The sequence below is a fragment of the Artibeus jamaicensis genome, unplaced genomic scaffold (genome assembly GCF_021234435.1).
Source record: "Artibeus jamaicensis isolate MK-2021 breed Jamaican fruit bat unplaced genomic scaffold, CSHL_Jam_final scaffold_474, whole genome shotgun sequence".
NCBI classification, from domain to species: Eukaryota; Metazoa; Chordata; class Mammalia; order Chiroptera; family Phyllostomidae; genus Artibeus; species Artibeus jamaicensis.
This window is the reverse complement of record NW_026522046.1, coordinates 31,103,471-31,122,876: the sequence shown is the minus strand read 5'-3', so window position 1 is coordinate 31,122,876 and position 19,406 is coordinate 31,103,471. Positions and strand designations below refer to the sequence as shown.

The 19,406-nt window shown below is 33.9% G+C and overlaps 1 protein-coding gene across 3 annotated transcripts in view; it reads right to left on the bottom strand.

The window, feature by feature from the left end:
* Nucleotides 1-19,406, bottom strand: part of LOC128626239 (uncharacterized) — a 293,562-nt gene that overhangs the window by 151,843 nt on the left and 122,313 nt on the right. The gene's annotated exons all lie outside the window — the stretch shown is intronic.

The following is a 19,406-nucleotide window of genomic DNA, read 5'->3' as shown; positions in this document are numbered from 1 at the left end:
ATTAATTTTATTTGGTGCTCTGAATAAGATCTTGAATTTTATGGTTATATCCACAAGATTTTACTGATATTGAAATGATTTTTTATTTTCCCACAAATGGTAAGTTAATTATTTAAACAAAGCCTTTATTTATTATCAACACTCAAATTTTAGCATGAGATTGAATTGTTAGAGAGATAGCCTGGACTGGTGATTAAGCACAAAGACTTTGGATTCAGTTTAATCATTTTCAAGTCCTTATTCTTCCATTACCAGCTGTGCATCGTGGGCACCTTACTTCATCTCTCTGTGTCTCAGTTTCTTCCTCTGCAGCGAGGAGGTGATGTCATTACCAAATGCAGGACAGTTGTAAAGATAAAATTAGTTCCTTGTGTAAAGCATTGAAAGCAGTGCCTGAAGTTTCACAGGTTTATCAATGAAAATATTTACTTAACTTTTGGGTTTTCTGACATCACTATTATTTCACTCTTATTATTTCTAGGGTAAAACACCCTAGCATCTTGGTGTAAGTTGTGTGTGTGTGTACCCACATGCACCTATGCTATGCAGGTTACCATGTAGGAATCATAACCCTATACTTTGCCTCAATTTTGCCAGTCTGCCTTTTATTTACAGCCTCAGAGACCCAATTATTCTTAATGAGCTCTAGTGCTTTCAGAAAAGATCACTTATGCTAATAAGGATGAGAAGCATGGATGAATGGGTAGTAGACCCAATGAATCAAGTCTCAGCCCCCTAATAGGCCTTCATAGGACTGAGTGAGAGATTTCCAGGATCCAGAAGAGAAAATTGCCAGCCAAAGTAGCGATGAGGATGTGGAGGTAAATGATGATACATGTTCATTCCCTCTCCCCACACATTCAGACACCAAATATTTTAGACGAACTGGGATATATGTAACTCTCATTCAGTTGGCTTATCTACACAAGTTTAAATTGAGAAGATTTGACACATGATTCTTTATACAAATATTAATATAATGCTGTAATGGATGGCCACCTCACTCCCAATAGCACAACCATGCCCAAATTAAACGTGATAAATGAACTGTGTTGCCTACTGTTGCTGGTTACCACCACAGGAAAAGAGTTATATTTAAATGAAAAATAACTCATGTTACTCAGTTGAGAGGAAAGCCTTTTCTTTTACACTTCCTTGAATTAAATCCAACTCCCTGCCTTCAGCAATCTTAATACAAACCGCATTATATGATAATGACATTCATTCCCTTTAGTTTGCACGGACTGCAAAAACAATAATTAATAACTAAAAATAATGAGCCCCTGGTGATTTTCTTCTGTTATTTTGCAGATACATTTACCATCACAAGACTATAATATCCACAAGAGCGTGAAACCATGGCCAGTTAGTCCCCATATTCTAGAGTGATATGTATTCAGTAATTATTTATGCATTAGGTGAATGAGAGAACCAAAGCATGTAGGTTTGCAGAAAGATCTTAACGGTCACTAACTTCTCATTAAGGACCAGGTGTTGTCATGGTAATGTTTATTATAGTGCTTCACGTTTTATTTGTGTATTGGCTTTTCTTGTTGCAGTTAGCTCACCTTTATGAACCCTACTGCATATTTTCACATTACTACTCACAAAGCATGGAACTATGTGGTATGGGTTTGTCCTGTTAGAAGAAATCTAGTATAAACAGCTCATTTGTACATTTGAGATTTGTGAACTGATACAATCAAAGTTAATAGAAGTTTTGCTCTATAAAATGTTGGGAAGCCGGCCTGCACCTTTCATCTAATGTGCTTGATGTTATGTCTCTCCTAGTTCCTTTTGAGACTCTTCATAGTTCCTAGTAGGTTAGATAGTGAAAGAGGTCTGAGGGTCTGAGTGTGACGTAACATCTTGCTAAATGTAGAATTTGACAGAAACAGAGTCACTTTCCAGTTCAGCATTTTCCTTTCAATAGAGTGGACGGACGTCATTGACATCAGCCTTAGACATTCTACTATTGCACTAAGAATAACTACAATTCTTCCTTATTTTAATTTTCTACTTTTCTGTAAATATGAAAGTTTATAAAATAAAGTGTAGTTTATTTTTTGCTGTATCTGAACATCATTTTCTCCTCTTTCAGATATTTTATATTTAGAATTTTTATTAACCACATCTACACTATTTCCTTGGCATATAGCCACAGCTTTAAAACAAAGAGACAATTCAAACAATAAACAATAGGAAATAAGAGATAGAAATGTTGATTTAGTATAAAATCTATGCCATCTTTCATTGTTACTCCAAATCTGTACAAATAAGGCACCACAGTTGTTTTCCAAAAGTAGAGGAAAATAATTGTAACTACTTTTTAAATATGTAGTGTGCGTTATATATTTACATTTTAGCTATCAAAGACCATTATGCATGATGTCATTTTTCACCAAGGAAAAATGAGTATAATTGAAAAAGAGTAATTTGACCTTCTTTTAGAAAAATGAGGGAAGAAGTTTAGACCTTCTGAGAACTTTTCTAGTCTTTATTATTAATTCTGTATGAATAGCATGTATAAAATCTCTACTAACTTACAAATATCTTAAACAGTATCTTCCAACTACTATAAAACCACTAGTATGGCCCTGGCTGGTATGGTTCAGTGGAGTGAGCACAAGCCTGCAAACCAAAGGGTCACCAATTCAATTCCCAGTCAGGGCACATGCCTGGGTTGTGGGCCAGGTCTCCATTTGGGGGCACATGAGGGGTAACCACATGTTAATGTTTCTCTCCCACTCTTTCTTCTTCCCTTCCACTCTCTCTAAACAATAAATAAAAAATATTTTAAAAAGAAAAGAATTCTTATAAAAATACCATTAGTATATTATAGAAATCAAAATAATACATAAAGTATTTAATATGATACTATGTCACCTGCAATGCTACAGACAGTTGGTTTCGAAGCTGAAGGTTAGCAGGTACCACAAAAGATTTGAGCAAAAGGAAAACTAACAGATTGATTTAGAAGAAAAATATATTAAGTGAGATTTCAAATGTGAGGGGTATAAGGGAGATCAGAAAATACAAGAATAAAGTGATATAGTAAGCAAGATAAAAAACAAAAGTAAATAGGTAAATAAAATAAGAAGATTGCTTTCAAAATATCTTAAGGGTCTATTTTCACCTTTTGTACCTTAACTCTCAAGTCAAAAAATTCAATTTGCCCAAATTCTTACCTAGTAAGTACCAAAAAAAGGAGCATTGTGTCTTTAAAATATATTTTATGTATGTAGAATTTTTGAAATTGAAAGACCTACAAATACCTTAAGACAGAAGAATTATCCTATGCAAATACATTAACTTTGGGTTGCTGTTAATGAAATCATTTACATATGTTTTCATTTACCTTCAGCATGAGAAATTATTCATGGATAAACATTTTCCCATTAACTATTTCATTTTTCCATTGTCTTGATCTCAATAAAATACAATATATTAAATAGAAAAAAACTTGGTGGCCAGAAAAAAGTTAATTAGGCTACAGTGAGTGGGACATCATTTGACTGAAGACAACAGTGGGAACACCTGAAAAAGTATATACATATATATGTATATGTCTCTCCACAAAGTGTCTGTGTGTGTGTGATGAGAAAAGAGAGGGTCCTGGTACAACCTTTGGTTGATACCACAAAAACACTCCAAGAAAATTCAGGGAGAAACATAGGGAGATAAAGGAGAATGAGAAAGAAAAGGGGGGAAGGAGAGAAAAGAGAAAAACAATACTGTTTAACTGTTTTACAATAGATGTTTTGTCAGGTACCTTTCTCCCATTATATGTTTGGAATACATAAAAGTCCTTATAAAATTAAGTTAAAGTCCTTACTACTTTCATCTGTAGCCTCTAAAATATTAAACATTACTACCCAGGGAGATTTCATGGTGCATAGCAAACAAACCACTATAAACAATGACTTTTACTAAAATATATGTCTAAGAATTTAAATTTCTTAGAACATAAAGAATATAGAGAATCTTAAGCATTAATATTAATTAAAGATAATTTTGATATTTCAAACTTTTAAATACAAACTATTTCTGCATTTCTCTAAATATTAATGAATCTTTTAGATATTAAAAGACAAATATTAAATTAAAAATTTAAAAAGTCCCACTGTACATTTAGGAAATGGCTCAAAAGTAATCTTTTTCATTTATTGCATAATTCTACTACTCTTGTGGCTTAAAAATTACTTATGGTAAATTGCTGATTTTGTCTTTCTTCTGTCTTGACTTTACAATGTCTCAAAAAGAAAAAAAGAAAAGATAATTTCTTTCATGCTGCTATGAATCTCTTTTTCCAGAGCTTTTATTTGGATAGGATAGAAGAACTGAATTAAAATTAAACTTAAGAAAAAAAATTAAAAGCAAAATGCAGGGTCGAGCCAAAAGTAACGTAAGCAGGTCCTCCTGCATTCAATCTTCCTTAAGTGTTCGGCCAATGCACTCTCAATGTGTATATTCAACTACTATCAGGGGACTGTAAATTACAGGACATGTTTGGAGTGGTCTAATGTTCACTAGGGAAATGAGAGTGGATGCTGCAATGATTTCCATTTGCTCATTGACTTTGAACACGAGCTACCAATGCATCTCACTTGACCAACTTTTCCGCTTGAAAGATTTGTATTTATATGTCATAAATTTAAAACAAGATATTATCTACAGTATATAAATTTTTTCATCTGTTTTTTCAGTTTAGTGAAGGAGAGCTTCACCATGTTCCTAATACTTTAGTTATGACCAGTTCATCATTTTACAACTTTTGCGTTTTCCTGTACAAAGCTTGCAAATATTTCTCTAGCCCTTTCTCTGCATGAGGAGTACATCAAGGGCTTCTGGAAATTGTATGGCGGAAACCCTTGAAATGAAGAGTGGTAGAGAAGATGCTGCCAGCCAGATCCAAGGTTTATTTTATTCTTTCAACGTCGAAGACTCCCATCAGCTTTGCTAACAGGGCTGCTTGATTTGTGTCTTAGAAGACCATTAGGGCTCAACTGTCTGATGGCCCCTTACATGCACAGACCATAGCAAAGATGTCTGCATTTGCCAGTTGGTACAAAACATTGCTCTGGTTCTAAATTTGACAGTCCATGAATCATGGGCCCACACTTCTGCAAGATTTTAGTCTCCAAACTTAAAGCAGATGATATATTATATTTTATGTTCATGCTCAATGCCTTTTCCTTAAATTAAATGGGGAGATTCTGTGGAAGACATTCAAAGCTTTTTTTTTTTACATGTCAGTGATATTTTAAATAAAGTAATCGTGTCCCAAAATGACTATTAAAGAACTGAAATGAAGCTCAATGATTATGAGGTTCAACACTATCTTTTTATAATTGAGGATATTTAGAGTCATGAATTGATTTACTCAAAGTTGCATTATGTTATGTTTCAGTGCCAGATTTGCTTTTATGAATAATTAATTTCTACATTCCTATCCACTAACCTACCTATATTTAGATGTAAGATAGTCAACAATAACTTGAGTATATTATTCTTTTTCATTTTTATGCATAAGTTATTTCTCTCTGAATTTCAATGGGTAATTTAAATGAATTTGAATTCTTTGTCAAAGTATTAATATTAAAAAGTTGTCAAAATTGTCAAGATTAGGAGGTCACTAAATTTGTTCAGTCAGGATAAGAATTTTATACTTTCTAACTGAAGATGCAAAAATGGCAGATTTTGAAAGTTTTAATTTGTAAAATGATGATATTTTATATTCAATGTATGAGATTATAAGAATTAACTATTATCAATGTCAAAAGCCTCCTTTAATCTACACAGAACATATCAATAAGGAGAGCAGTCCCTCCCAGAAAATAATCATTCTAGTCTCTTATAAGTAAAAGTTTCTTAATTTGTTTTAGATTCTCCAATTAAGAAAATAATAGGACCACACTAAAATCATGCTACTATATTATTATGCTCTTGTATTTCAGTGCACCTGTGGCATAAAACATTATCCTTGTCATATGACATATTATACCATACCATGCCTATACTTTAGTTTATTTTTCAAATGATGGTAATCCAATTTATTTTATTGTGGGAAAAACTAAACTTTAGACACAAAATATACTGTATATATATTTTAAAATTTAAAGTTCTTATTTAGGAAGAGGCAGTTTTTTTGACTGTTTGGTTTTGGTACATGGACATCTTCAACTAGACAATCGATAAACTGAATGCAATCCCTATCAAATATCAATAGCATTTTTTGCAAAAGTGGAATAGATACTTTAAAAATTTACATGGAGTCCCAGCCAGTGCGGCTCAGTTGGTTGGGCATTGTCCCATGAATCATAAGGTTGCCGATTCAATGACTGGTAATGACACATGCTTGGGTTGCAGGTTTGGTGCCCTGGGGCAGAGCAAAGGGGACCAACATTCCTTGTTCCTCTCTCACATAGTTGTTCCTTGCCCTCTCCCTCCTTTTCTTCTCCTCTCTCCAAAATCAAAAATAACATGAAATATTTTTTAAAATTTACACGGAACCACAAAAGACCCTGTATAACCACAGAAATCTTGAAAAAGAAAAACAAAGTTGAAAGTAACACTATGCTTGATATCAGACTATAGTATATAACTACAGTAATCAAAATGGCACGATAATAGCATAAAAACAGACACATAAGTGAATGCAACAGAATAGAAAACCCATAAATAAGCACATGCCTATATGGTCAATTATTATGGTAAAGGAGGCCAGAATATACAATGGGATATGGACAGTCTCTCACAAATTGTATTGGGAAAACTAGACAGATACACACAAAAAATAAAACCAGACTATCTTCTTGCATCATATACAAGAAGAAATTTAACATGGATTAAAGACTTAAATGTAAAATTCAAAACCATAAAATTTTCTGGAATAATATGCACCCCCCCAAATGGAAGAAGATATTACCGTTTGCAACAGCATGAATGAACCTAGAGAATATTATGCTAAGTGAAATAAGCCAGTCAGAGAAAGACAAATATCATATGATCTCACTTATGTGTGGAATCTAATGAAGAAAATAAAGTGATAAACAGAACAGATACAGAGGCATGAATACATAGAACAGACTGACATCCGTCAAAAGGAGAAGAGGGACTGGATGAAAGAAAGTGAAGGGGTTAGCCAAAGAATATACATCCATAACATGTAAGCACAGACAATAGTGTAGCAATAGAGGGAAAGAGAGTCAGGGCTGGGGGGAGGCATACAAGGGCAGGAAAAAGGAGAATGGAAGGAGACTTTGCTTTGGGTGATGGGCACAGGATGCCATGTGCAGATAATGTTCCATTGAGGTGTACACTTGAAACCTGTATGATTTTGTGAACTAATATCACATCAGTAAATTTATTTTTTTAAAAAACCCTAGAAGACTACATAGTGAGTAAAATGTCTAACAGTTCTTTTAGTCATTTTTGATATATCTCCTGGGACAAATAAAACAACACAAATGGAACTACATCAAACAGAAGGGTTTTTCCATAACAAAAGCAACCATCAGCAAAACGAAAAGGCAGCCTACGGAATGGGAGAACATATTCGCCAATGCTACATCTGACAGGGTTAGTATCCAAAACATATAAAAACTCATACGACTTAACCCCAAATAATCCAGTTAAAAATGGGCAAAGGTCTTAAACAGAGATTTCTCCAAAGAGGACATATGGATGGCCAATAGATATATGAAAAGATGCTTAATGTCACTAATCATCAGAGAGATGCAAATTAAAATCACAACGAGATATCACTTCACAGCTGTCAGAATGGCTATTATTGATAAATCAATAAACAAGTGGTAGAAAAGGGAACTCTTGTGCAATGTTGATGGGATTGCGAATTGGTGCAGCCACTATGAAAAATGGTATAGAAATTCATCCAAAAATTAAAAATAGAGCTACCATATGTCCCAGAAATTCTACTTCTTGGTATTTATCCAAAGAAATCCAAAAGAGTAATTCAAAAAGATATATTCAACCCTATGTTAATTGCAGCATTATTTGAAATAGTCAAGATATGGAAATATGGAAGCAACCTAAGTGTCCATCAATAGACAATTGGATATAGACAATGTGATACACATATATGGCCCAGTAAAAACACAATATTACTTAGCCATAAAAAAGAATAAAATTTTATCATTTGATACAACATGGAAGTGTGTGCTAAGGGAAATAAGTCAGAGCCAAGTAGCATATGATTTCATCCATATGTGGAATCTAAAGAACAAAATAGATTTATAAAGAAAAGAGAAATGTGCTCATAGATACAGAAAAATTCCTGATTACCCGATGGAAGGAGAGTTAGAAAAGCTGGGTGAAAAAGCTGAATGGATTAAGAAGTATAAATCAGTGGTTACAAATTGTCATGGGAATAAAATTATAATATAAAATATTAGGCCATATTTAATTATATATGGCACCAGGTGCATACTATACTTACCAGGGGATCACTTTACAAATGATATAGATGCCTAACCACTATGCTATACCCCCAAAACTAATGTAAAATGATATTGTACATCAACTCTAAAGGAAAAGACCAAGTCTTAGTCCCCACCAACCCAAAATAATGTTAATTCTGTTTTTCCCAAGGTTTGCATTATTGTTGTTCATGCAAACATTATGAATGTACAAATACAGATATCATAAATTCTCACATCTCTTCGGAATTTCAGTCCTCACTTCTAACATTACCTGAGGTTAGAGAAAGACAATGAGCTATTCCCTCAACAAACTTACTAAGGAAAAAAGAAGAAGAAAGAGAATAAGATACAGAATATTTTACTCAAGGAATCCTCTGATGTCTTTAGGTTATCAAGATATTCTTCCAAGACTCTTAAGGGCCCACTTCCTAACATTATTTAGTACCAATTGAATGAAGAATTAACACTCTCTACATCTCTTCTCCTTTCTAAAACTTGTCATTTACAGGTACATGAGCAGACTCATGTAGGGATCTCAAGGAACAATTTTGTGCTTGCTACAAAAGATCACACACAACTTAGTGAGTTATTTATTTACATACCTCAGTGGTAACTCCATTGCTAGGGACGACTTTTACATTACAAGGTGACAAGTGAGTAAACAGCAACTCTTTTTAGACAATGACTTACAAAATTATCAGGGTGTAATCTGACACAATTTATCTGGAACCTATTATCTAAAGGTATATATGTTATTTATTTAGTAATACAATTAATTTATTAATTATCACTTAGTAATCTTTTATTTAGTTATTTATTTTTATTACATTTCAAATCCTCCACCAAATCAACCAATTATTACAACATTCCTCCACAATCAGAAGGATTTCTTTACCTCCAATGGACATGTATTTGTATATTAGTTACATACTTTCAAGATTTACTGTTTTATTTATATTTTACAAATGTATAAATAGAGCAGTAAAATCCCAACATAATGCCATATTATGAGACTGGGAGGGACTTGGTCCTGACCTAAAGCCCTTATGTCCAAACTGAGTAGGGTCATTATATTTTTAAAATACGAGAGTTATAAAAATCGAAAAGATAGACTGAAAACTGTAACCTTGGTGAAAGACATTGAAGAAGACACACACAAATGAAAAGATATCCTGTAGTTGTGGATTGATAGAATCAATAGTGTTAAAATGGCCATACTACCCAAAGCAATCTGCAAATTCAATTCAATCGGTATCAAAATTTCAATAACATTTTTTCGCAAAAATATTAGAACAATCCTAAAGTTTGTACAGAAGCCTAAAAGACACTAAATAGGCAAAGCAATCTTTAGAAGGAAGAACAAAGCTGAAAGCATTACATAACTTAATTTTAAGCTATATTATAAAGCTATAATAATCACAGAGTATGGGATTAGTATAGATCAACAGAATAGAATAAGCTCACACATACACAGTGAGTTCATTAATGACAAAGGAGCCAAGAATATATGATGGGAAAAGAAAAGTCTCTTCAATAAATTGTGTTTGGAAAACTGGCCAGTACCATGCAAGAAAATGAAACTGGACAACTATCTTATAGCACATACAAACATAAACTTAAAATAAATTAAAAACATAACTGTATCAGGAAAAAGGACTCAGGGACATGGACAACAATGTGGTGATTGCAGGGAGGAGGTGCTCATAGGGGGTTAAGTGGTAATAGAAATAATATAATAACATGTTTTAAAAAATAATTTATCTGCACTTCCTGTATGTGGACTTCTATTGAGTGCATATGGAGGGTCAGACATGGAGCTAAGTTATAGAAGCATAACTTCACTTAAATACATAAGAAATAAAATGGAACTAAACATTAAAAAAATATTTAATAAGAGCATAGGTCAAGTGGCAGCCAAGCACAGTTCAAAACATCAAATTTAATATTTTTGGGAAAATAGTATTAAAACACAAGGTGAAATAGACCTCTGTTAAATATTTTAAGGCATTGCAGTCTATAGCAGCAGGTTATACTAAGGTACATATTTGTAAATAAAATTCTTCTGATGTCCTTAAATGCACATATAAAAGCACATTGCTGCTGGATTCCATATGCTGCTCAACACTAATTACATACGTGTTTCTATTTACACAAAACTTAGAAACCTCATTAGCATTAGATTAAATTTGTGGAGCTAATTTTAGCCTCCCCTTTTTTTCCAGCTAAGTAAGACACTGCCATTTTTCAAAAGCATCAGATTCATTCATAATAGAAAAGAACCCTAAAAAGAAAATGCCAATACTTCCCATCTGAAACTAAAATTGGTCTCAAAAGTCAGTCAGTTGTGGAATACACATGATTAACTCTCAACCCTTGCGCCAGTGTTCAAAGAGAGAGCTATACCACAGAGCTAAATAGAACATTTTTGAGCCTTTATGTAATGTGAGTGAAATTTGAATTTAGGTTGAATATTATTGTGAGATTATCAAAGAATACTTTCAAAGGAATGCTCACATTTCATAGGTAACTCTGTTAATACCGGGTTTGCTTACAGTTACAATTAATATCATCTATTACTTTTTAAAAACATATCTGTATATCTTGGTCTTTAAGGAAGTACTTTAGGATAATCATTACATTTATTTATTTGATCAATTATGCATCTTCTAACTAATTTTTTAAAATTTAAATACTTTATAGATATGTTTATCAGATTCAAAAATATAAAGTAATACATTTCAAACTATTATAAATAAAATTTATCTTGTGACAAGATCTCAAATTACTTAAATACTAATTCAAATCCTTTGACAATTTCTTGACAATTGCACACAGTTTTTGTTCTTACATAAGCAGATACTGTATATAATTTTTCCCTTTGGCAGATTTCACACTATATATTACCATCTGTATTGCCATGAGGAGATGCATTCACACAGAAATATATGTTGAAATATATGCTCCTTCACAAATGTGCATGTGCGCGTGTCTGCCATATACACACCCACGCACACAGATTTAGTAGCTACAGGAGACTGGGTTTTCATTTCATTACGCAGATTTGCATCTCAGATAAGACCAAACACTTGGAGTCTCAGTTTTCTAAAGTGTCGAAGTGGGGGCTCCCTGTACCTGACATCCCTCACGTAGATTTTCAGACCATTGGAAAGGGAAACAGATGAGAAAGCACTCTGGAAATGAGAGTGTAACTACAAAGCAACTGAATAATCTCAGGTGTATTTGCTGGTCCTGGGCTTCTATACCTAACATCCAAAAAAAGAAAAGGGAGGAAAAAATCATGTAGCACTCAACTACCCCAAAATAACATGGATTGAATTTAAGAGCCAAACACCATGAAACCGAAGATTCTCTCTAATTTGTTATTGGATAATTATAGCTCGTCATTTTACCAGTGATATTTTCAATTACTGGAGAGCTGTTGCAGATGTCATGGTGGGGTAGGGAAGGAAGTGAGGATTACGCACACTTTTACCCTGGTTGCGGACAGTATACATGTGGGGATGTTACAAGTAGGAGTGTGTTTCACAGGAAAGATAAGAAAGCAATGCTAAAAAATAATAAATGCTTAAAATTATATCATTAGAGTATATATCCACCTCAAAATAAACATAAGGCACAGAAAAAAAACAGCCTGAAAACCAAATATTATTATAAATCTTACCATGGTGTTCGATGGCTGCCTCATGTTACTATTAATTGTAAGTTCATGTGAGATCATGCAGCCATAAAATAATCCCACAGAACCTAGGAGAGCATAAACGCTTTCTCAAAACCTCTTTTCCCCACTTGTCTATTGCATAAAACAATATAAAGACATTCTGTAGTCAGAAGCTACTATGGAATGAAGATCAGAAGAACTAACACCCTAACCCATATTTTAGCACTAATCGGAGTCAGAATTCAGGTGCAGATCATAATGCTACCGTAGAGGTGAACAAGAATTGATTGGAAAGGGCTTCAGAACCCAAGTAAAGAAATGGAGGTTCATTCTGAATACAACGGAGCCAATGAGCAGGTTTAGCACGATGAGGATTCTACTTAAGAAAGATCACTGTGCGGAAGCATGGAGTAGAGACCAGAGGATGCGAGGCTGAGAACAAGAAAACTGATACAATGACTGTTTAAGTAATTCAGTCAATAGAATAATGGCCTAATTTAGAGGAGTAAAAAAATAATGATATAAATAAGTAGAGGAATTAAGAGTTATTTAGGTGTTAGAAAAATTGACTGATTAAATACCGGTTGGAGAGCTGGTAAAGAGGTTAAGAATGTCTTCAAGGCTTCAAACTTGAAGGGGCAATTACTGAATTAGGAATAATGGAAGGAAGAGTAGGTTTGGGGAGCGGGTGATGAGTTCAACTATGAATACAGAAGGTAACTTTAGACTTTACCTAATGCGAGAAAACAATTCTTACCAAGTATAGAGCAGAAATAGTGTGCTTAAGCATTAAACCAGTTGCATAGTGAGGAAGAACTTGAAGTATATGCCAATTTAGGATAATTTTATTGCTAAATATAAAGTTCTTTTTCTTTGAAGTTTTAATTACTCCAACAAACTCCGTGATTTGACAGTTCTCTAATTCCACTCCCCCAAACTCCTGGATTGATTGTCTGCAAAGTTTCCCCCAGAAACCACAAAAGTGCCAGAGGGGCTTGGCAAATATTTTATTCAAATTTCATGCTTTGATAATTATACCTTTGAATGACTTTAAACTATTTTAATGATATGAATGCTTACTCAAAGTTGATACAGGGATGTGACCTTGGCAACAAAATAAGAACAAAGTAACCAGTGCATTTATTTGTTTATTAATGACGTTTAGGCAATTATCAAAGTAAAAATTGTTATCATCTTAATATAATATATGAATGTCTAATAAATGTTTCCGTGATTAGGTTGCTGTAATCTCTGCTGATCTGCTTTGAAATCAGACTATCGTAGCCCATCTCTCTGCTGGTATAGAAGTGAGCAAATACTCTCCACTGTGCTCAAATGACAGGCCAGGTCCAGAGCCTCTGCTGGGTGATGGCCGGCATGATGGTATCACAGCACAGTATTCATGTAAAGTGAGAAGATGACCTTATAAGAACCTCAGGGAGCAGATTGAGTGTTTAACATAAATTGCAAGTGTTTTTCTATGACTTTTAGGGAGTCAGATACGGTGCCTTCTTTCTTATCTTTTGTTTCTTTTTTCTGCCCAGCATACGTTTCTATTTAGTTCCTTCAGATAACAAACCAATTCCCTAGACCAGGGTGTCAAACTCATTTTCACCAGGGTTGCCTTCAAAGGGGTGAAATAATTTTAGGACTGTGTAAATGTAACTACTCCTTAACTGTTAAGGAGTTGAAATTCTATTCAGTCCTTTGAAGGCAACTGTGAGGCTGATGTGGCCCCCGGTGAAAATGAGTTTGACGCCCCTGCCCTAGACAGAGATATGAGCATGTAACCCAGTATTTCCCTTTTCTCCTAGCAGTACTGGTGGAAATCAAAAGAGTGGATGCATATGTTAAGCAGAGTCAATCAGAGTCTTTTCTTGTGATCGACACGGACAAAGACTATCTGTTGTAGGAGGGAATGGCGTGAACTTATGAGCTGACAGCAGAAATGGATAGCAATATGGACTGGGAAAGAACTGAGTCTCCAATGTCTTCGAATATGAGATTTTGGTTTTCCTTTGAATGTGTAAGTTGCTATGACCAACTTGCCCAAATCAGTGGTCCCATAATTCAACTCTTTTTGTTTAAGCTATTTTAAGTTAAACATCTATCACTAAAGCTGAAAGAATTCTGACCAGTACATCAAATAGCTGCAATTTATAATCTCCAGGTTGAATTGGTACTAATCAACAATGAACACAAAATTATTGTTATCCAATAAATATAAGTTAAAATTAAAAGCACCTCTCAGCTGCCAATTCATGTATGTCATCATTACAACAACTTTTTCATGCTGACATTTATATTATCCCCAGTTAAATGAGTAAGAAAAGTGACACACAAAAGCTTTTGTAATTGCTGAAAGGCACACAACTGGTAAAAGGAAAATTCTCAGTTTGAACTCAGACTGTCTGACTCCAGTGTCCAGACTCTTACTTAACTTTGACTCTGAATTCCCTCCCTTGACATGAACTAAGATCTGATTCAGCCACCTACTAGATGAGACCTTTAATCTCTGACACTTAAATTTGTTCATCTCTAAACAAAGGCTACTATTTCCTACTGCAAAGACTGTTGTAGGAATAGGAAAAGATTGTGCCTAGGAAAGCATTTTGGAGACTGCCTAGTCCTAGAGAAATGTCAGTTCATATTATAAAATTATAAACCACACTAAAGCTTTATTAGTTATGAACCTTGTAAGTGAGTTAACTACATAATTTAATCAGTATGTTTAAGTCAATAATATCTCAGAAAAGCAGATACAAAGGCCAATTTATATGTTAGGAAGCAGCTTTTAATCTAAAATAAAGTAAATAATTCTGGTCAATAAAATCTGTCTTTCTTCAATAACAATGATGATGTCTAAGACAAAATTAAGTTACATTTCAATATCACTTTAAATTTGCAAAATTACATTTTTACCTTGTTTAGCATATTTCAGTGTCTTGGGAAATGAATTACATTTTTTCCGTGTTAATGTCAATCTGCTTCTACTGGACAAGTTTTTGTAATAAGTTTCCTGGATGACAAACGATTATACAGCTCACCATGAAGCTCTCAAAGTTAATAAATATGAAATATTTATTTAAATATGCTTTTGAATTCTTGTCTTTTACCTCACTTGAGGACATTAAAATCTCAGATTTGCACATAATTTTGCCTGTAAGCAAAATTAAAAGAAAATATTCTCTACAAAAACCAAATTACACATCTGTACCCAATTCCCAATTGGTAATATAAAATAGAAGTTTTATATAGTATAGAATTCATTCATGTGTTTAATTGTTCTTGCCAAGTCTGCCCTTTCCGCTGGTATTTACGCATTTATTACATTCAATAGTCATGTCTATTTTTATATATGTTGGCAAGTACTTGACAACTATGCTGATTAATCTTACAATAAACAAGTGGATCTTTAATATAACTAAATATGATTTAGTTGCCAACTCTAAATCTTATATTTATAATTAATATTTGAAAATATCAAAATATCACTCAACTCTGTATAGGCTATTATGATTTAAATAATTTTTAGGATAGAAGAAATTTTTTTTAGCTTGCATCACATACTGAATAATTTACTCTAGCAATGTAATGTTTTATGGGAACTCATAAAAACATTTGCATTACATCATCTTCACTAATAGCATTCAATTTATCTGACACTTAGAAAAAGCCAACAGAAGAGAATCAGAAAACTGGAGAATGTGAGCAAAGAATACAGTAGATTATACACACACACACACACACACACACACACACACACAAACAGAACAATAACAACAAAGCTATGAAATGTGTGTTATGAATTTACATGGTGATAAATTTGATTTCTATAAACCCCCCAGCAATTCTAAAATAGTGTATGTAAGCCAATTTCTTATTGCCAATAACATTTACCAGAAATAACTCCTTTTAACATTTATATAACTCATAGAGGTCTATTTTATGAGAACACATAATCAGGCAAAATAAAATATTACATAAAATGGAAAAAAGTCATGAATTGTTTTTTAGTAGTGTGTGACTGAGCCACAGCAGAGCAATTCTCTTACCATGGCTTAGAATTAAATAGATACAAATCTAGCTGCTGATTTATATTTCCTTATTTGACTTTTTATACATATGCAACTTTATTTTAAAGCTCATTTGTATTCATGTGAATTGGATTGCAATTTAAAGTCTGGAAGGTTTGATTTCATTAAACATTTTTGTCTCAATCAAAAAGTCTGTATACACATGAATATTTCAAAACCTGTAGCCTTTTCTTTTAAGATTTTCAGTGTTACATCTTCAAGTATAATAGCAAGGAGAATGTTCTCACATAACATTTCTGAACAAGTTTATTGAACAACCTAGGCTGGGTTGGAACCTAAAGACCTAAAGACCATCTTACAAACATGCTCCTTGAACTGACATGATTTTTTCCTAGAAAGTTCTTGGAAAGATCCATACTTTTTGGAGAGAAAGCCCTGCATTAAAATATACAGTTCAGTTTAATGCTTTTATTTCTTCCAGCTGGGCTAGTTTTAGGCTCAAAAGTTATAATGATCAAGAAAGGAAAAGGTGAATTAGTCACTTCTTTCCACAATTCACACCTTAAGTTCCTTTCCCATTCACTATGTTGGCTCATGATTAAAGAAGAGAAATAAATCACTTAAGGTGCAGCAGAGATCTTTCTTAATTAGTGCAATTGTAACTTGTGCTGGTGAAATTTCTCATAGGATGCTTTTTTGAGTTTTTTGTGGGCAATGTCTACTCCTTTTGATAAGACACAGAAATGTTACTTTATTTAGTGTCCAATCCAAAGGTTTAGAATATTTCTTTACAATGTGTGAGCACATATATCATGGTTCTCAGATATGAGACCTCTTTCAAAATTCTAGCTCACCAGGAAAAGTATCATTTAACATTATATATATATATATATATATATATATACACACATACACACACATATATATATGTGTGTATGAAATTATATTTGGAGAGACCCAGTAAAACATTGCTTTAAAAAACATTTATAGATTTCACACAAGCAAAAAGAAAATTCCAGTCAAGATGGTACAGAATTCATGATGTGATGTCTTGCTATCGCTTCAAACCCGTGACAAAGTAGATAAAATGTGAAAAGAAAAAATCCAGAAGACAGAGACAGACTCAAAAACTCATTGAATGAGTTTTTGAATGAAATCTCAGTGAATGAAACCCAAAAAGAAATGCAAATCAGCAAGTAGGGCTGAAAGGACAGGTTCACAATTTGAAAGAGCATGGACCTGGCCAGAACTGTAGCCCCTGATTGTACCAGGAGAACAAAAAGCCTTCCACGTGGGTTGGAGGACCCCAGGGCAGCCATGTTCTTTGCTTGGGACCAGAGATTTAGGCAAAGCCCTCTTCCTGAGTGAGAGGTCGTACAAGAGCAAATAATAAACAGTGACAAAACAAGGCAATCGCAGCTGAAGCTATTTAGGCGATTAACTTTACAGAAGGACAAGGGCTTGAGTTAACAGAAGTTAATGGACATACATAGAGTTTTTAAATCAGAAATTAAGCCGAGCTACCGGTGGTTCTAGGATAATGGGTTTCTAACTGATATGCCTGGGAGAGACTGGGAGAAACTGGGAGAGACAACTGCAAAAATGAAGACAGGAAGCTGTTGGGAACAGAGAGAAGGGAAGACCGAAAGGGAGTGAAATCCCATAACTTGGCCTCTCCCTCATAGTGAACCTGTAAACACAGATACCTAAAGACATAGATAACTAAAAGATAGAAAAGACAAGTAACAACCTCAGAGTTGGATGAAGAAGTGTCTTCTCTAAAAAGGAAAATCTAATAGGTTCCTTTTAAATAAACCTCCTGTGATTCTAAATTAAAGTTTCAACATCAAGCACCTGAAATTGAGTTTGTCTGATGTTAAAGCCACACTGATAGAACCCTAGTGGGGGTAACATAATACATACGGAGCATGGGGGAGGGCAGATTGATGAGGTGATCATGTGATAGCTGATGGAAGACGAGGGCCAGAAGAAAATTTCCAATTGTGTACCAGAGTTACTCCTTATTTTTGAACATGCATTAACTCAGCAAATCAACTTAAAGTGCCAAGATGGTGACAGAACTTGACTGATCCAAGAGTCCAGGATCATCTACGGGAGGGATTTAGTTTAAAATACAAATTAAAATATGAAAGTCCAAATCCCCCAATAGATAATCCATTGCTAATCTGGAAGAACTGAAACTGCCTTGAGCTTCAAGCTCCAGAATCCAAGCACCATTGGTCGCTACACACCCTACTCTAACCCATTGGACAAATAAAAAGTGACTCGCAATCACACCTACAGGGGATGTTTGCCAACAAAAAAAAAATCACTTCAAGCATTAGTTATAGCTAAATAACTGACAAGTTAGCCCAGGAGTTAATATGTAAAAGTAAACTTAAGATAAAAATAATTTCAACAGCTTTCTAGCTTCCTTTTGTGCTCCAGAATTAGGTGCTTCCCTCCAAAACTGTAGCTTCCTCTTCTAATACAGAACATTCATACTGCTACTGTGTTTAACTCTCCTATCTGCTTTTCTGCCACTCCTTAGCTAAGGCCTACAAAAATAAAAATAAAAACACATTAGCAGGTTTATCCCTACCCTTTAGTTGACAGTAGAATTAATTTTATTTAGTACTTGTTATAATTTCCTGTAACAAATTTTCAAAAGTAAGACTAACACAAGGAGAGTATCACTTTACTATCTTTGTTAATTTCTAGGAGGAAAAATTCTGTTTCATTTTTTATAGACTGCTCCCCAAACAGAATATCAGAATCTGCCATATGCATATTTAATCCTCACCTAAAAAATGTTAATTGATTTTTAGAGAGAGAGGAGGGGAGAGAGAGAGAATGAGAGAGAAACATCAATGTGAGAGAGAAATACTGATCGGTTGTCTCTCGTATGTGATCCAACAGGGGATTGAACCTGCAACCATAGCACAGGCATGTGCCCTGACTAGGGATTGAACCCTCAGCTTTTTGGTGTACAAGAGGATGGTCCAACCAACTAAGCCACCAGCCAGGGCAAAATGTGCCATGTTTTTAATGTCAATATAAATACTAAAAGGAAAATAAACTTTTCTGCTCTTTCCACATGAGACTGGAAGTTACAATTTTGAAGAAAAAAGTAATGGCCAGGTGTCTCTATCAAATGGAAACAATAAATAATAAGAAATTTATGGTAGATCATATTTGGAAGTACTTGACTAAGAAAAAACAAATACCCTATAGCACCCACACACAGAA